A 16,647-nucleotide genomic window follows, 5' to 3' on the forward strand; every position below is an offset into this window, starting at 1 on the left:
CAATTACATTCCATTCCATTTCATTCTATTCCATTGAATTCCATTCCATTCCATTCCATTCCATTCCAATCCACTCCATTCTACTCGGGTTGATTCCATTCCATTCCATTCCATTCCATTACATTCCATTCCATTCCATTCCATTCGATTCCATTCCATTCCATTCCATTCCATTCCATTCCATTCCATTCCATTCCATTCCGTTCCATTCCATTCGATTCCATTCGATTCCATTCGATTCCATTCCATTCCATTCCATTCATTCCATTCCATTCCATTCCATTCCTTTCCATTCCAATCCATTCCGTTCTACTCGGGTTGTTTCCATTCCATTCCATTCCATTGCATTCCATTCCATTCCATTCCATTCGATTCAATTCCATTCCATTCCATTCTATTCCATTCCATTCCATTCTATTCCATTGAATTCCATTCCATTCCATTCCATTCCATTCCATTCCATTCCATTCCATTCCATTCCATTCCATTCCATTCCATTCCGTTCTACTCGGGTTGATTCCATTCCATTCCATTCCATTCCATTCCATTCCATTCCATTCCATTCCATTCCTTTCCATTCCATTCCATTCCATTCCATTCCACTCCATTCCATCCGATTCCATTCTATTCCATTCCATTCCATTCAATTCCATTCTATTTCATTTCATTCTATTCCACTGAATTCCATTCCATTCCATTCCATTCCATTCCAATCCACTCCATTCTACTCGGGTTGATTCCATTCCATTCCATTCCATTCCATTCCATTCCCTTCCATTCCATTCCATTCGGTTCCATTTGATTCCATTCGATTCCATTCCATTCCATTCCAATCCATTTCATTCTACTCGTGTTGATTGCATTCCATTCCATTCCAGTCTATTCCATTCCTTTCCATTTCATTCCAGTCCATTCCATTCGATTCCATTCCATTCCATTCGATTCCTTTCTACTCGGGTTGATTCCATTCTATTCCATTCCATTCCATTCGATTCCATTCCATTCCATTCCATTCCTTTCTACTCGGGTTGATTCCATTCTATTCCATTCCATTCCATTCGATTCCATTCGATTCCATTCGATTCCATTCCATTCCATTCCATTCCATTCCATTCCATTCCATTCCATTCTATTCCATTGAATTCCATTCCATTCCATTCCATTCCGTTCCGTTCCATTCCATTCCATTCCATTCCATTCCATTCCATTCCATTCCGTTCCATTCCATTCCATTCCATTCCATTCCATTCCATTCCATTCCATTCCATTCCATTCCATACCATTCGATTCCATTCCATTCCATTCCATTCCATTCCATTCCATTCCATTCCATTCCACTCCATTCCATCCGATTCCATTCTATTCCATTCCATTCCATTCAATTACATTCCATTTCATTTCATTCTATTCCATTGAATTCCATTCCATTCCATTCCATTCCATTCCAATCCACTCCATTCTACTCGGGTTGATTCCATTCCATTCCATTCCATTCCATTCCATTCCATTCCATTCCATTCCATTCGATTCCATTCCATTCCATTCCATTCCATTCGATTCCATTCCATTCCATTCCATTCCGTTCCATTCCATTCGATTCCATTCGATTCCATTCGATTCCATTCCATTCCATTCCATTCCATTCATTCCATTCCATTCCATTCCATTCCTTTCCATTCCAATCCATTCCGTTCTACTCGGGTTGTTTCCATTCCATTCCATTCCATTCCATTCAGTTCTACTCGGGTTGATTACATTCTATTCCATTCCATTCCATTCGATTCCATTCAATTCCATTCGATTCCATTCCATTCCATTCCATTCGATTCCATTCCATTCCATTCCATTCCATTCCATTCCATTGAATTCCATTCCATTCCATTCCATTCCATTCCATTCCATTCCATTCCATTCCATTCCCTTCTACTCGGGTTGATTCCATTCCATTCCATTCCATTCCATTCCATTCGATTCCATTCGATTCCATTCGATTCCATTCCATTCCATTCCATTCCATTCCGTTCTACTCGGGTTGATTACATTCTATTCCATACCATTCCATTCCATTCCATTCAATTCCATTCGATTCCATTCCATTCCATTCCATTCCATTCCATTCCATTCCATTCCATTGAATTCCATTCCATTCCATTCCATTCCATTCCATTCCATTCCCTTCTACTCGGGTTGATTCCATTCCATTCCATTCCATTCCATTCCATTCGATTCCATTCGATTCCATTCCATTCCATTCCATTCCATTCCATTCCAATCCATTACATTCTACTAGGGTTGATTCCATTCCATTCCAGTCCATTCCATTCCATTCCGTTCCATTCCATTCCATTCAGTTCCATTCGATTCCATTCGATTCCATTCCAGTTCACTCCATTCCATTCCGTTCCGTTCCGTTCCGTTCCGTTCCGTTCCATTCCGTTCCATTCCATTCCGTTCTACTCGAGTTGATTCCATTCTCTTCCACTCCATTCCATTCGATTCCATTCGATTCCTTTCGATTCCATTCCATTCCATTCCATTCCATTCCATTCCATTCCATTTCATTCTATTCCATTGAATTCCATTCCATTCCATTCCATTCCATTCCATTCCAATCCATTCCATCCTACTCGTGTTGATTCCATTCCATTCCATTCCATTCCATTCGATTCCATTCGATTAAATTCCATTCCATTCCATTCCATTCCATTCCATTCCATTCCATTCCTTTCGATTCCGTTCCATTCCATTCCATTCCATTCCATTCCATTCCATTCCGTTCTACTCCGGTTCATTCCATTCCATTCCATTCCATTCCATTCCATTCCATTCCGTTCTACTCGGGTCCATTCCGTTCCATTCCATTCCATTCCATTCCATTCCATTGCATTGCATTTGATTCCATTCCATTCCATTCCAATCCATTCCATTCTACTCGGGTTGATTCCAATCCATTCCATTCCATTCAATTCCATTCCATTCCGTTCCATTCCATTCCATTCGGTTCCTTTGGATTCCGTTTTATTCCATTCCATTTCACTCCATTCCATTCCGTTCCGTTCCATTCCGTTCTATTCGGGTTGATTCCATTCTATTCCACTCCATTCCATTCGATTCCATTCGATTCCATTCGATTCCATTCCATTCCATTCCATTCCATTCCATTCCATTCCATTCTATTCTATTGAATTCCATTCCATTCCATTCCATTCCATTCCACTCCAATCCATTCCATTCTACTCGGGTTTATTCCATTCCATTCCATTCCATTCCATTCCATTCCGTTCCCTTCTTTCCATTCCATTCGGTTCCGTTCGATTCCATTCGATTCCATTCCATTTCACTCCATTCCGTTCCGTTCCGTTCCTTTCCGTTCCGTTCCGTTCCGTTCTGTTCTGTTCCATTCCATTCCGTTCTACTCGGGTTGATTCCATTCTATTCCACTCCATTCCATTCGATTCCATTCGATTCCATTCGATTCTATTCCATTCCATTCCATTCCATTCCATTCCATTCCATTTCATTTTTTCCATTGAATTCCATTCCATTCCATTTCATTCCATTCCAATCCATTCCAATCTACTCGGGTTGATTCCATTCCATTCCATTCCATTCCATTCCATTCCATTCCATTCCATTCCATTTCATTCCATTCGATTCGATTCCATTCCATTCCATTCCATTCGATTCCATTCCATTCCATTCCATTCCATTCCATTCCATTCCATTCGATTCCATTCGATTCCATTCCATTCCATTCCATTCTATTCCATTCCATTCCATTCCATTCCATTCCATTCCATTCCATTCAATTCCTTTCCATTCCATTCCGTTCTACTCGGGTTCATTCCATTCCATTCCATTCCATTGCATTCCATTCTATTCCATTGAATTCCATTCCATAGAATTCCATTCCATTCCATTCCATTCCATTCCATTCCACTCGGGTTGATTCCATTCCATTCCATTCCATTCCATTCCATTCCATTCCATTCCATTCCATTCCATTCCAGTCCATTCCATTCTACTCGGGTTGATTCCATTCCATTCCATTCCATTCCATTGCAATCCATTCCCTTCCATTCCATTCCATTCGGTTCCATTCGATTCCATTTGATTCCATTCCATTTCACTCCATTCCTTTCCGTTCCGTTCCGTTCCGTTCCGTTCCGTTCTATTCGGGTTGATTCCATTCTATTCCACTCCATTCCATTCCATTCCATTCCATTCCATTCCATTCCATTCCATTCCTTTCCATTCCATTCCATTCCGTTCTACTCGGGTTGATTCCATTCCATTCCATTCCATTCCATTGAATTCCATTCCATTCCATTCCATTCCGTTCTACTCGTGTTGATTCCATTCCATTCCATTCCATTCCATTCCATTCCATTCCATTCGATTCCATTCCATTCCATTCGATTCCATTCCATTCCACTCAATTCCATTCCATTCCTTTCCATTCCATTCCATTCCATTCCATTCCATTCCGTTCTACTCGGGTTGATTACATTCTATTCCATTCCATTCCATTCGATTCCATTCAATTCCATTCGATTCCATTCCATTCCATTCCATTCCATTCCATTCCATTCCATTCCATTGAATTCCATTCCATTCCATTCCATTCCATTCCATTCCATTCCATTCCATTCCATTCCATTCCATTCCGTTCTATTCGGGTTGATTCCATTCCATTCCATTCCATTCCATTCCATTCCATTCGATTCCATTCGATTCCATTCCATTCCATTCCATTCCATTCCATTCCATTCCATTCCATTCCAATCCATTACTTTCTACTAGGGTTGATTCCATTCCATTCCAGTCCATTCCATTCCATTCCGTTCCATTCCATTCCATTCCATTCGGTTCCATTCGATTCCATTCGACTCCATTCCATTTCACTCCATTCCATTCCGTTCCGTTCCATTCCGTTCCGTTCCGTTCCATTCCGTTCCATTCCATTCCGTTCTACTCGAGTTGATTCCATTCTCTTCCACTCCATTCCATTCGATTCCATTCGATTCCATTCGATTCCATTCCATTCCATTCCATTCCATTCCATTCCATTTCATTCTATTCCATTGAATTCCATTCCATTCCATTCCATTCCATTCCAATCCACTCCATTCTACTCGGGTTGATTCCATTCCATTCCATTCCATTCCATTCCATTCCATTCCATTCCATTCCATTCCATTCCATTCCATTCCATTCCATTCCATTCCATTCCATTCGATTCCATTCGATTCCATTCCATTCCATTCCATTCTATTCCATTCCATTCCATTCCATTCCATTCCATTCCATTCCATTCCATTCCATTCCGTTCTACTCGGGTTCATTCCATTCCATTCCATTCCATTGCATTCCATTCTATTCCATTGAATTCCATTCCATAGAATTCCATTCCATTCCATTCCATTCCATTCCATTCCATTCCATTCCATTCCATTCCACTCGGGTTGATTCCATTCCATTCCATTCCATTCCATTCCATTCCATTCCATTCCATTCCAGTCCATTCCATTCTACTCGGGTTGATTCCATTCCATTCCATTCCATTCCATTGCAATCCATTCCCTTCCATTCCATTCCATTCGGTTCCATTCGATTCCATTTGATTCCATTCCATTTCACTCCATTCCTTTCCGTTCCGTTCCGTTCCGTTCCGTTCTATTCGGGTTGATTCCATTCTATTCCACTCCATTCCGTTCTATTCCATTCGATTCCATTCGATTCCATTCCATTCCATTCCATTCCATTCCATTCCATTCCATTCCATTCCTGCCCATTCCATTCTACTCGGGTTGATTCCATTCCATTCCATTCCTTTCCATTCCATTCCATTAAATTCCATTCCATTCCATTCCATTCCATTCCATTCCATTCCGTTCTACTCGGGTTCATTCCATTCCATTCCATTCCATTCCATTCCATTCCATTCCATTCCATTCCATTCCATTCCATTCCATTCCGTTCTACTCGCGTCCATTCCATTCCTTTCCATTCCATTCGATTCCATTCCATTCCATTCGATGCCATTCCATTCCATTCCATTCCAATCCATTCCATTCTACTCGGGTTGATTCCATTCCATTCCATTCCATTCCATTCCATTCCATTCCATTCCATTCCATTCCATTCCATTCCATTCCATTTCATTCCAGTCCATTCCATTCGATTCCATTCCATTCCATTCCATTTCATTGCATTCCATTCCATTCCATTCCATTCCATTCCATTCCATTCCATTCCATTCCATTCCTTTCTACTCGAGTTGATTCCATTCCATTCCATTCCATTCCATTCCATTCCATTCCATTCCATTCGATTCCATTCCATTCCACTCCATTCCTTTCCATTCCATTCCATTCCATTCCATTCCATTCCATTCCATTCCGTTCCATTCCATAGAATTCCATTCCATTCCATTCCATTCCATTCCATTCCATTCCATTCCATTCCTTTCCATTCCATTCCATTCCATTCCGTTCTACTCGGGTTGATTCCTTTCCATTCCATTCCATTCCATTGAATTCCATTCCATTCCATTCCATTCCATTCCATTCCGTTCTACACGTGTTGATTCCATTCCATTCCATTCCATTCCATTCCATTCCATTCCATTCGATTCCATTCCATTCCATTCGATTCCATTCCATTCCACTCTATTCCATTCCATTCCTTTCCATTCCATTCCATTCCATTCCATTCCATTCCATTCCATTCCGTTCTACTCGGGTTGATTACATTCTATTCCATTCCATTCCATTCGATTCCATTCAATTCCATTCGATTCCATTCCATTCCATTCCATTCCATTCCATTCCATTCCATTCCATTTCATTCCATTCCATTCCATTCCATTCCATTCCATTCCATTCCATTCCATTCCATTCCATTCCATTCCATTCCATTCCATTCCGTTCTATTCGGGTTGATTCCATTCCATTCCATTCCATTCCATTCCATTCGATTCCATTCGATTCCATTCGATTCCATTCCATTCCATTCCATTCCATTCCATTCCATTCCATTCCATTCCAATCCATTACTTTCTACTAGGGTTGATTCCATTCCATTCCAGTCCATTCCATTCCATTCCGTTCCATTCCATTCCATTCGGTTCCATTCGATTCCATTCGACTCCATTCCATTTCACTCCATTCCATTCCGTTCCGTTCCATTCCGTTCCGTTCCGTTCCATTCCGTTTCCATTCCATTCCGTTCTACTCGAGTTGATTCCATTCTCTTCCACTCCATTCCATTCGATTCCATTCGATTCCATTCGATTCCATTCCATTCCATTCCATTCCATTCCATTCCATTTCATTCTATTCCATTGAATTCCATTCCATTCCATTCCATTCCATTCCAATCCATTCCATTCTACTCGGGTTGATTCCATTCCATTCCATTCCATTCCATTCCATTCCATTCCATTCCATTCCATTCCAATCCATTCAATTCCATTCCATTCCATTCCATTCGATTCCATTCCATTCCATTCCATTCCTTTCTGTTCCATTGGATTCCATTCCGTTCCATTCCATTCCATTCGATTCCATTCGATTAAATTCCATTCCATTCCATTCCATTCCATTCCATTCCATTCCATTCCATTCCATTCCATTCCTTTCGATTCCATTCCATTTCATTCCATTCCATTCCATTCCATTCCATTCCGTTCTACTCGGGTTCATTCCATTCCATTCCATTCCATTAAATTCCATTCCATTCCCTTCCATTCCATTCCATTCGGTTCCTTTCGATTCCTTTCGATTCCATTCCGTTTCACTCCATTCCATTCCGTTCCGTTCCGTTCCGTTCCGTTCCATTCCATTCCGTTCCATTCCATTCCATTCTACTCGGGTTGATTCCATTCTATTCCACTCCATTCCATTCGATTCCATTCGATTCCATTCGATTCCATTCCATTCCATTCCATTCCATTCCATTCCATTTCATTTTTTCCATTGAATTCCATTCCATTCCATTTCATTCCATTCCCATCCATTCCAATCTACTCGGGTTGATTCCATTCCATTCCATTCCATTCCATTCCATTCCATTCCATTCCATTTCATTCCATTCCATTCGATTCCATTCCATTCCATTCCATTCCATTCCATTCGATTCCATTACAATCCATTCCATTCTACTCGGGTTGATTCCATTCCATTTCATTCTTTCCATTCTATTCCATTGAATTCCATTCCATTCCATTCCATTCCATTCCATTCCATTCCGTTCCATTCCATTCGATTCCATTCCATTCCATTCCATTCCATTCCATTCCGTTCTACTCGGTTTGATTCCATTCCATTCCATTCCATTCCATTGAATTCCATTCCATTCCATTCCATTCCATTCTATTCCATTCCATTCCATTCCACTCCATTCCATTCCATTCCATTCCATTCCATTCCATTCCATTCCATTCCGTTCCATTCCATAGAATTCCATTCCATTCCTTTCGATTCCATTCCATTTCATTCCATTCCATTCCATTCCATTCCATTCCGTTCTTCTCGGGTTCATTCCATTCCATTCCATTCCATTACATTACATTACATTCCGTTCTACTCGGGTCCATTCCATTCCATTCCATTCCATTCCTTTCCATTGCATTGCATTCGATTCCATTCCATTCCATTCCAATCCATTCCATTCTACTCGGGTTGATTCCATTCCATTCCATTCCATTAAATTCCATTCCAATCCCTTCCATTCCATTCCATTCGGTTCCTTTCGATTCCATTCGATTCCATTCCATTTCACTCCATTCCATTCCGTTCCGTTCCGTTCCGTTCCGTTCCATTCCATTCCGTTCCATTCCATTCCATTCTACTCGGGTTGATTCCATTCTATTCCACTCCATTCCATTCGATTCCATTCGATTCCATTCGATTCCATTCCATTCCATTCCATTCCATTCCATTCCATTCCATTCCATTCCATTTCATTTTTCCATTGAATTCCATTCCATTCCATTTCATTCCATTCCCATCCATTCCAATCTACTCGGGTTGATTCCATTCCATTCCATTCCATTCCATTCCATTCCATTCCATTCCATTCCATTCCATTCCATTCCATTCGATTCCATTCCATTCCATTCCATTCCATTCCATTCCATTCCATTCCATTCCATTACAATCCATTCCATTCTACTCGGGTTGATTCCATTGCAGTGAATTCCATTCCATTCTATTCCATTGAATTCCATTCCATTCCATTCCATTCCATTCCATTCCGTTCCGTTCCATTCGATTCCATTCCATTCCATTCCATTCCATTCCATTCCGTTCTACTCGGGTTGATTCCATTCCATTCCATTCCATTCCATTCCATTCCATTCCATTCCATTGAATTCCATTCCATTCCATTCCATTCCATTCTATTCCATTCCATTCCATTCCACTCCATTCCATTCCATTCCATTCCATTCCATTCCATTCCATTCCATTCCATTCCATTCCGTTCCATTCCATAGAATTCCATTCCATTCCATTCCATTCCATTCCATTCCATTCCTTTCCATTCCATTCCATTCCGTTCTACTCGGGTTGATTCCATTCCATTCCATTCCATTCCGTTGAATTCCATTCCATTCCATTCCATTCCATTCCATTCTATTCCGTTCTACTCGTGTTGATTCCATTCCATTCCATTCCATTCCATTCCATTCCATTCCATTCCATTCCATTCCATTCGATTCCATTCCATTCCACTCAATTCCATTCCATTCCTTTCCATTCCATTCCATTCCATTGCATTCCATTCCATTCCATTCCGTTCTACTCAGGTTGATTACATTCTATTCCATTCCATTCCATTCGATTCCATTCAATTCCATTCGATTCCATTCCATTCCATTCCATTCCATTCCATTCCATAGAATTCCATTCCATTCCATTCCATTCCATTCCATTCCATTCCATTCCATTCCATTCCATTCCATTGCATTCCATTCCATTCCATTCCATTCCATTCCAATCCATTACTTTCTACTAGGGTTGATTCCATTCCATTCCATTCCATTCCATTCCGTTCCGTTCCATTCCATTCTATTCGGTTCCATTCGATTCCATTCGATTCCATTCCATTTCACTCCATTCCATTCCGTTCCGTTCCATTCCGTTCCGTTCCGTTCCATTCCGTTCCATTCCATTCCGTTCTACTCGAGTTGATTCCATTCTCTTCCACTCCATTCCATTCGATTCCATTCGATTCCATTCGATTCCATTCCATTCCATTCCATTCCATTCCATTTCATTATATTCCATTGAATTCCATTCCGTTCCATTCCATTCCATTCCAATCCATTCCATTCTACTCGGGTTGATTCCATTCCATTCCATTCCATTCCATTCCATGCCATTCCATTCCATTCCAATCCATTCGATTCCATTCCATTCCATTCGATTCCATTCCATTCCATTCCATTCCATTCCTTTCCGTTCCATTGGATTCCATTCCGTTCCATTCCATTCCATTCGATTCCATTCGATTAAATTCCATTCCATTCCATTCCATTCCATTCCATTCCTTTCGATTCCATTCCATTTCATTCCATTCCATTCCATTCCATTCCATTCCATTCCATTCCATTCCATTCCATTCCTTTCTACTCGGGTTCATTCCATTCCATTCCATTCCATTCCATTCCATTCCATTACATTCCGTTCTACTCGGGTCCATTCCATTCCATTCCATTCCTTTCCATTGCATTGCATTCGATTCCATTCCATTCCATTCCAATCCATTCCATTCTACTCGGGTTGATTCCATTCCATTCCATTCCATTCAATTCCATTCCATTCCCTTCCATTCCATTCCATTCGGTTCCTTTCGATTCCATTCGATTCCATTCCATTTCACTCCATTCCATTCCGTTCCGTTCCGTTCCGTTCCGTTCCGTTCCGTTCCATTCCATTCCATTCTACTCGGGTTGATTCCATTCTATTCCACTCCATTCCATTCGATTCCATTCGATTCCATTCGATTCCATTCCATTACATTCCATTCCATTGCATTCCATTCCATTTCATTTTTTCCATTGAATTCCATTCCATTCCATTTCATTCCATTCCCATCCATTCCAATCTACTCGGGTTGATTCCATTCCATTCCATTCCATTCCATTCCATTCCATTCCATTCCATTCCATTCCATTCCATTCAATTCCATTCGATTCCTTTACAATCCATTCCATTCTACTCGGGTTGATTCCATTCCATTTCATTCCATTCCATTCTATTCCATTGAATTCCATTCCATTCCATTTCATTCCATTCCATTCCATTCCGTTCCGTTCCATTCCATTCGATTCCATTCCATTCCATTCCATTCCATTCCATTCCATTCCATTCCATTCCATTCGATTACATTCGATTCCATTCGATTCCATTCCATTCCATTATATTCCATTCCATTCCATTCCATTCCATTCCATTCCTTTCCATTCCATTCCATTCCGTTCTACTCGGGTTGATTCCATTCCATTCCATTCCATTCCATTCCATTCCTTTCCATTCCATTCCATTCCATTCCATTATATTCCATTGAATTCCATTCCATTCCATTCCATTCCATTCCATTCCATTCCATTCTACTCGGGTTGATTCCATTCCATTCCATTCCATTCCATTGCATTCCATTCCATTCCATTCCATTCCATTCCATTCCATTCCATTCCGTTCTACTCGGGTTGATTCCATTCTATTCCATTCCATTCCATTCCATTCCATTCCATTCGATTCCATTCGTTTCCATTCCATTCCATTCCATTCCATTCCATTCTATTCCATTGAATTCCATTCCATTCCATTCCATTCCATTCCATTCCATTCCATTCCATTCCATTCCATTCCCTTCCATTCCGTTCTACTCGGGTTGATTCCATTCCATTCCATTCGATTCCATTCGATTCCATTCGATTCCATTCCATTCCATTCCATTCCATTCCATTCCATTCCATTCCATTCCTTTCCAATCCATTCTATTCTACTCGGGATGATTCCATTCCATTCCATTCCATTCCATTCCATTCCATTCCCTTCCATTCCATTCCATTCGGTTCCATTCGATTCCATTCGATTCCATTCCATTTCACTCCATTACGCTCCTTTCCGTTCCGTTCCATTCCGTTCCGTTCCATTCCATTCCTTTCTACTCGGGTTGATTCCATTCTATTCCACTCCATTCCATTCGATTCCATTCGATTCCATTCGATTCCATTCCATTCCATTCCATTCCATTCCATTCCATTCCATTCCATTTCATTCCATTCCATTCCATTCCATGCCATTCCATTCCATTCCATTCCGTTCTACTCGGGTTGATTCCATTCCATTCCATTCCATTCCATTCCATTCCATTCCATTCCATTCAATTCCATTCCATTCCATTCCGTTCTACTCGGGTTCATTCCATTCCATTCCATTCCATTCCATTCTATTCCATTGAATTCCATTCCATTCCATTCCATTCCATTCCATTCCATTCCATTCCATTCCATTCCATTCCGTTCTACTCGGGTTGATTCCATTCCCTTCCATTCCATTCCATTCCATTCCATTGAATTCCATTCCATTCCATTCCATTCCTTTCCATTCCATTCCATTCCATTCCATTCCGTTCTACTCGGGTTGATTCCATTCCATTCCATTCCATTCCATTCCATTCCATTCCATTCCATTCCATTCCATTCCATTCCATTCCATACCATTCGATTACATTCCATTCCATTCCATTCCATTCCATTCCATTCCATTACAATCCATTCCATTCTTCTCGGGTTGATTCCATTCCATTTCATTCCATTCCATTCTATTCCATTGAATTCCATTCCATTCCATTCCATTCCATTCCATTCCATTCCAATCCATTACTTTCTACTAGGGTTGATTCCATTCCATTCCATTCCATTCCATTCCGTTCCGTTCCATTCCATTCTATTCGGTTCCATTCGATTCCATTCGATTCCATTCCATTTCACTCCATTCCATTCCGTTCCGTTCCATTCCGTTCGGTTCCGTTCCATTCCGTTCCATTCCATTCCGTTCTACTCGAGTTGATTCCATTCTCTTCCACTCCATTCCATTCGATTCCATTCGATTCCATTCGATTCCATTCCATTCCATTCCATTCCATTCCATTTCATTATATTCCATTGAATTCCATTCCGTTCCATTCCATTCCATTCCAATCCATTCCATTCTACTCGGGTTGATTCCATTCCATTCCATTCCATTCCATTCCATGCCATTCCATTCCATTCCAATCCATTCGATTCCATTCCATTCCATTCGATTCCATTCCATTCCATTCCATTCCATTCCTTTCCGTTCCATTGGATTCCATTCCGTTCCATTCCATTCCATTCGATTCCATTCGATTAAATTCCATTCCATTCCATTCCATTCCATTCCATTCCATTCCTTTCGATTCCATTCCATTTCATTCCATTCCATTCCATTCCATTCTATTCCATTCCATTCCATTCCATTCCATTCCTTTCTACTCGGGTTCATTCCATTCCATTCCATTCCATTCCATTCCATTCCATTACATTCCGTTCTACTCGGGTCCATTCCATTCCATTCCATTCCTTTCCATTGCATTGCATTCGATTCCATTCCATTCCATTCCAATCCATTCCATTCTACTCGGGTTGATTCCATTCCATTCCATTCCATTCAATTCCATTCCATTCCCTTCCATTCCATTCCATTCGGTTCCTTTCGATTCCATTCGATTCCATTCCATTTCACTCCATTCCATTCCGTTCCGTTCCGTTCCGTTCCGTTCCGTTCCGTTCCATTCCATTCCATTCTACTCGGGTTGATTCCATTCTATTCCACTCCATTCCATTCGATTCCATTCGATTCCATTCGATTCCATTCCATTACATTCCATTCCATTGCATTCCATTCCATTTCATTTTTTCCATTGAATTCCATTCCATTCCATTTCATTCCATTCCCATCCATTCCAATCTACTCGGGTTGATTCCATTCCATTCCATTCCATTCCATTCCATTCCATTCCATTCCATTCCATTCCATTCAATTCCATTCGATTCCTTTACAATCCATTCCATTCTACTCGGGTTGATTCCATTCCATTTCATTCCATTCCATTCTATTCCATTGAATTCCATTCCATTCCATTTCATTCCATTCCATTCCATTCCGTTCCGTTCCATTCCATTCGATTCCATTCCATTCCATTCCATTCCATTCCATTCCATTCCATTCGATTACATTCGATTCCATTCGATTCCATTCCATTCCATTATATTCCATTCCATTCCATTCCATTCCATTCCATTCCTTTCCATTCCATTCCATTCCGTTCTACTCGGGTTGATTCCATTCCATTCCATTCCATTCCATTCCATTCCTTTCCATTCCATTCCATTCCATTCCATTATATTCCATTGAATTCCATTCCATTCCATTCCATTCCATTCCATTCCATTCCATTCTACTCGGGTTGATTCCATTCCATTCCATTCCATTCCATTCCATTGCATTCCATTCCATTCAATTCCATTCCATTCCATTCCATTCCATTCCATTCCGTTCTACTCGGGTTGATTCCATTCTTTTCCATTCCATTCCATTCCATTCCATTCCATTCGATTCCATTCGTTTCCATTCCATTCCATTCCATTCCATTCCATTCTATTCCATTGAATTCCATTCCATTCCTTTCCATTCCATTCAATTCCATTCCATTCCATTCCATTCCATTCCATTCCCTTCCATTCCGTTCTACTCGGGTTGATTCCATTCCATTCCATTCGATTCCATTCGATTCCATTCGATTCCATTCCATTCCATTCCATTCCATTCCATTCCATTCCATTCCAATCCATTCTATTCTACTCGGGATGATTCCATTCCATTCCATTCCATTCCATTCCATTCCATTCCATTCCCTTCCATTCCATTCCATTCGGTTCCATTCGATTCCATTCGATTCCATTCCATTTCACTCCATTACGCTCCTTTCCGTTCCGTTCCATTCCGTTCCATTCCATTCCATTCCAATCCATTCCATTCTACTCGGGTTGATTCCATTCCATTCCATTCCATTCCATTCCATGCCATTCCATTCCATTCCAATCCATTCGATTCCATTCCATTCCATTCCATTCCATTCCATTCCATTCCATTCCATTCCTTTCCGTTCCATTGGATTCCATTCCGTTCCATTCCATTCCATTCGATTCCATTCGATTAAATTCCATTCCATTCCATTCCATTCCATTCCATTCCATTCCTTTCGATTCCATTCCATTTCATTCCATTCCATTCCATTCCATTCCATTCCATTCCATTCCATTCCATTCCATTCCTTTCTACTCGGGTTCATTCCATTCCATTCCATTCCATTCCATTCCATTCCATTACATTCCGTTCTACTCGGGTCCATTCCATTCCATTCCATTCCTTTCCATTGCATTGCATTCGATTCCATTCCATTCCATTCCAATCCATTCCATTCTACTCGGGTTGATTCCATTCCATTCCATTCCATTCAATTCCATTCCATTCCCTTCCATTCCATTCCATTCGGTTCCTTTCGATTCCATTCGATTCCATTCCATTTCACTCCATTCCATTCCGTTCCGTTCCGTTCCGTTCCGTTCCGTTCCGTTCCATTCCATTCCATTCTACTCGGGTTGATTCCATTCTATTCCACTCCATTCCATTCGATTCCATTCGATTCCATTCGATTCCATTCCATTACATTCCATTCCATTGCATTCCATTCCATTTCATTTTTTCCATTGAATTCCATTCCATTCCATTTCATTCCATTCCCATCCATTCCAATCTACTCGGGTTGATTCCATTCCATTCCATTCCATTCCATTCCATTCCATTCCATTCCATTCCATTCCATTCCATTCCATTCAATTCCATTCGATTCCTTTACAATCCATTCCATTCTACTCGGGTTGATTCCGTTCCATTTCATTCCATTCCATTCTATTCCATTGAATTCCATTCCATTCCATTTCATTCCATTCCATTCCATTCCGTTCCGTTCCATTCCATTCGATTCCATTCCATTCCATTCCATTCCATTCCATTCCATTCCATTCCATTCCATTCCATTCGATTACATTCGATTCCATTCGATTCCATTCCATTCCATTATATTCCATTCCATTCCATTCCATTCCATTCCATTCCTTTCCATTCCATTCCATTCCGTTCTACTCGGGTTGATTCCATTCCATTCCATTCCATTCCATTCCATTCCTTTCCATTCCATTCCATTCCATTCCATTATATTCCATTGAATTCCATTCCATTCCATTCCATTCCATTCCATTCCATTCCATTCTACTCGGGTTGATTCCATTCCATTCCATTCCATTCCATTGCATTCCATTCCATTCCATTCCATTCCATTCCATTCCATTCCATTCCGTTCTACTCGGGTTGATTCCATTCTATTCCATTCCATTCCATTCCATTCCATTCCATTCGATTCCATTCGTTTCCATTCCATTCCATTCCATTCCATTCCATTCTATTCCACTGAATTCCATTCCATTCCATTCCATTCCATTCCATTCCATTCCATTCCATTCCATTCCATTCCATTCCATTCCATTCC

The sequence above is a fragment of the Gorilla gorilla genome, chromosome 15, assembly GCF_029281585.2.
Source record: "Gorilla gorilla gorilla isolate KB3781 chromosome 15, NHGRI_mGorGor1-v2.1_pri, whole genome shotgun sequence".
Taxonomy (NCBI): Eukaryota; Metazoa; Chordata; class Mammalia; order Primates; family Hominidae; genus Gorilla; species Gorilla gorilla.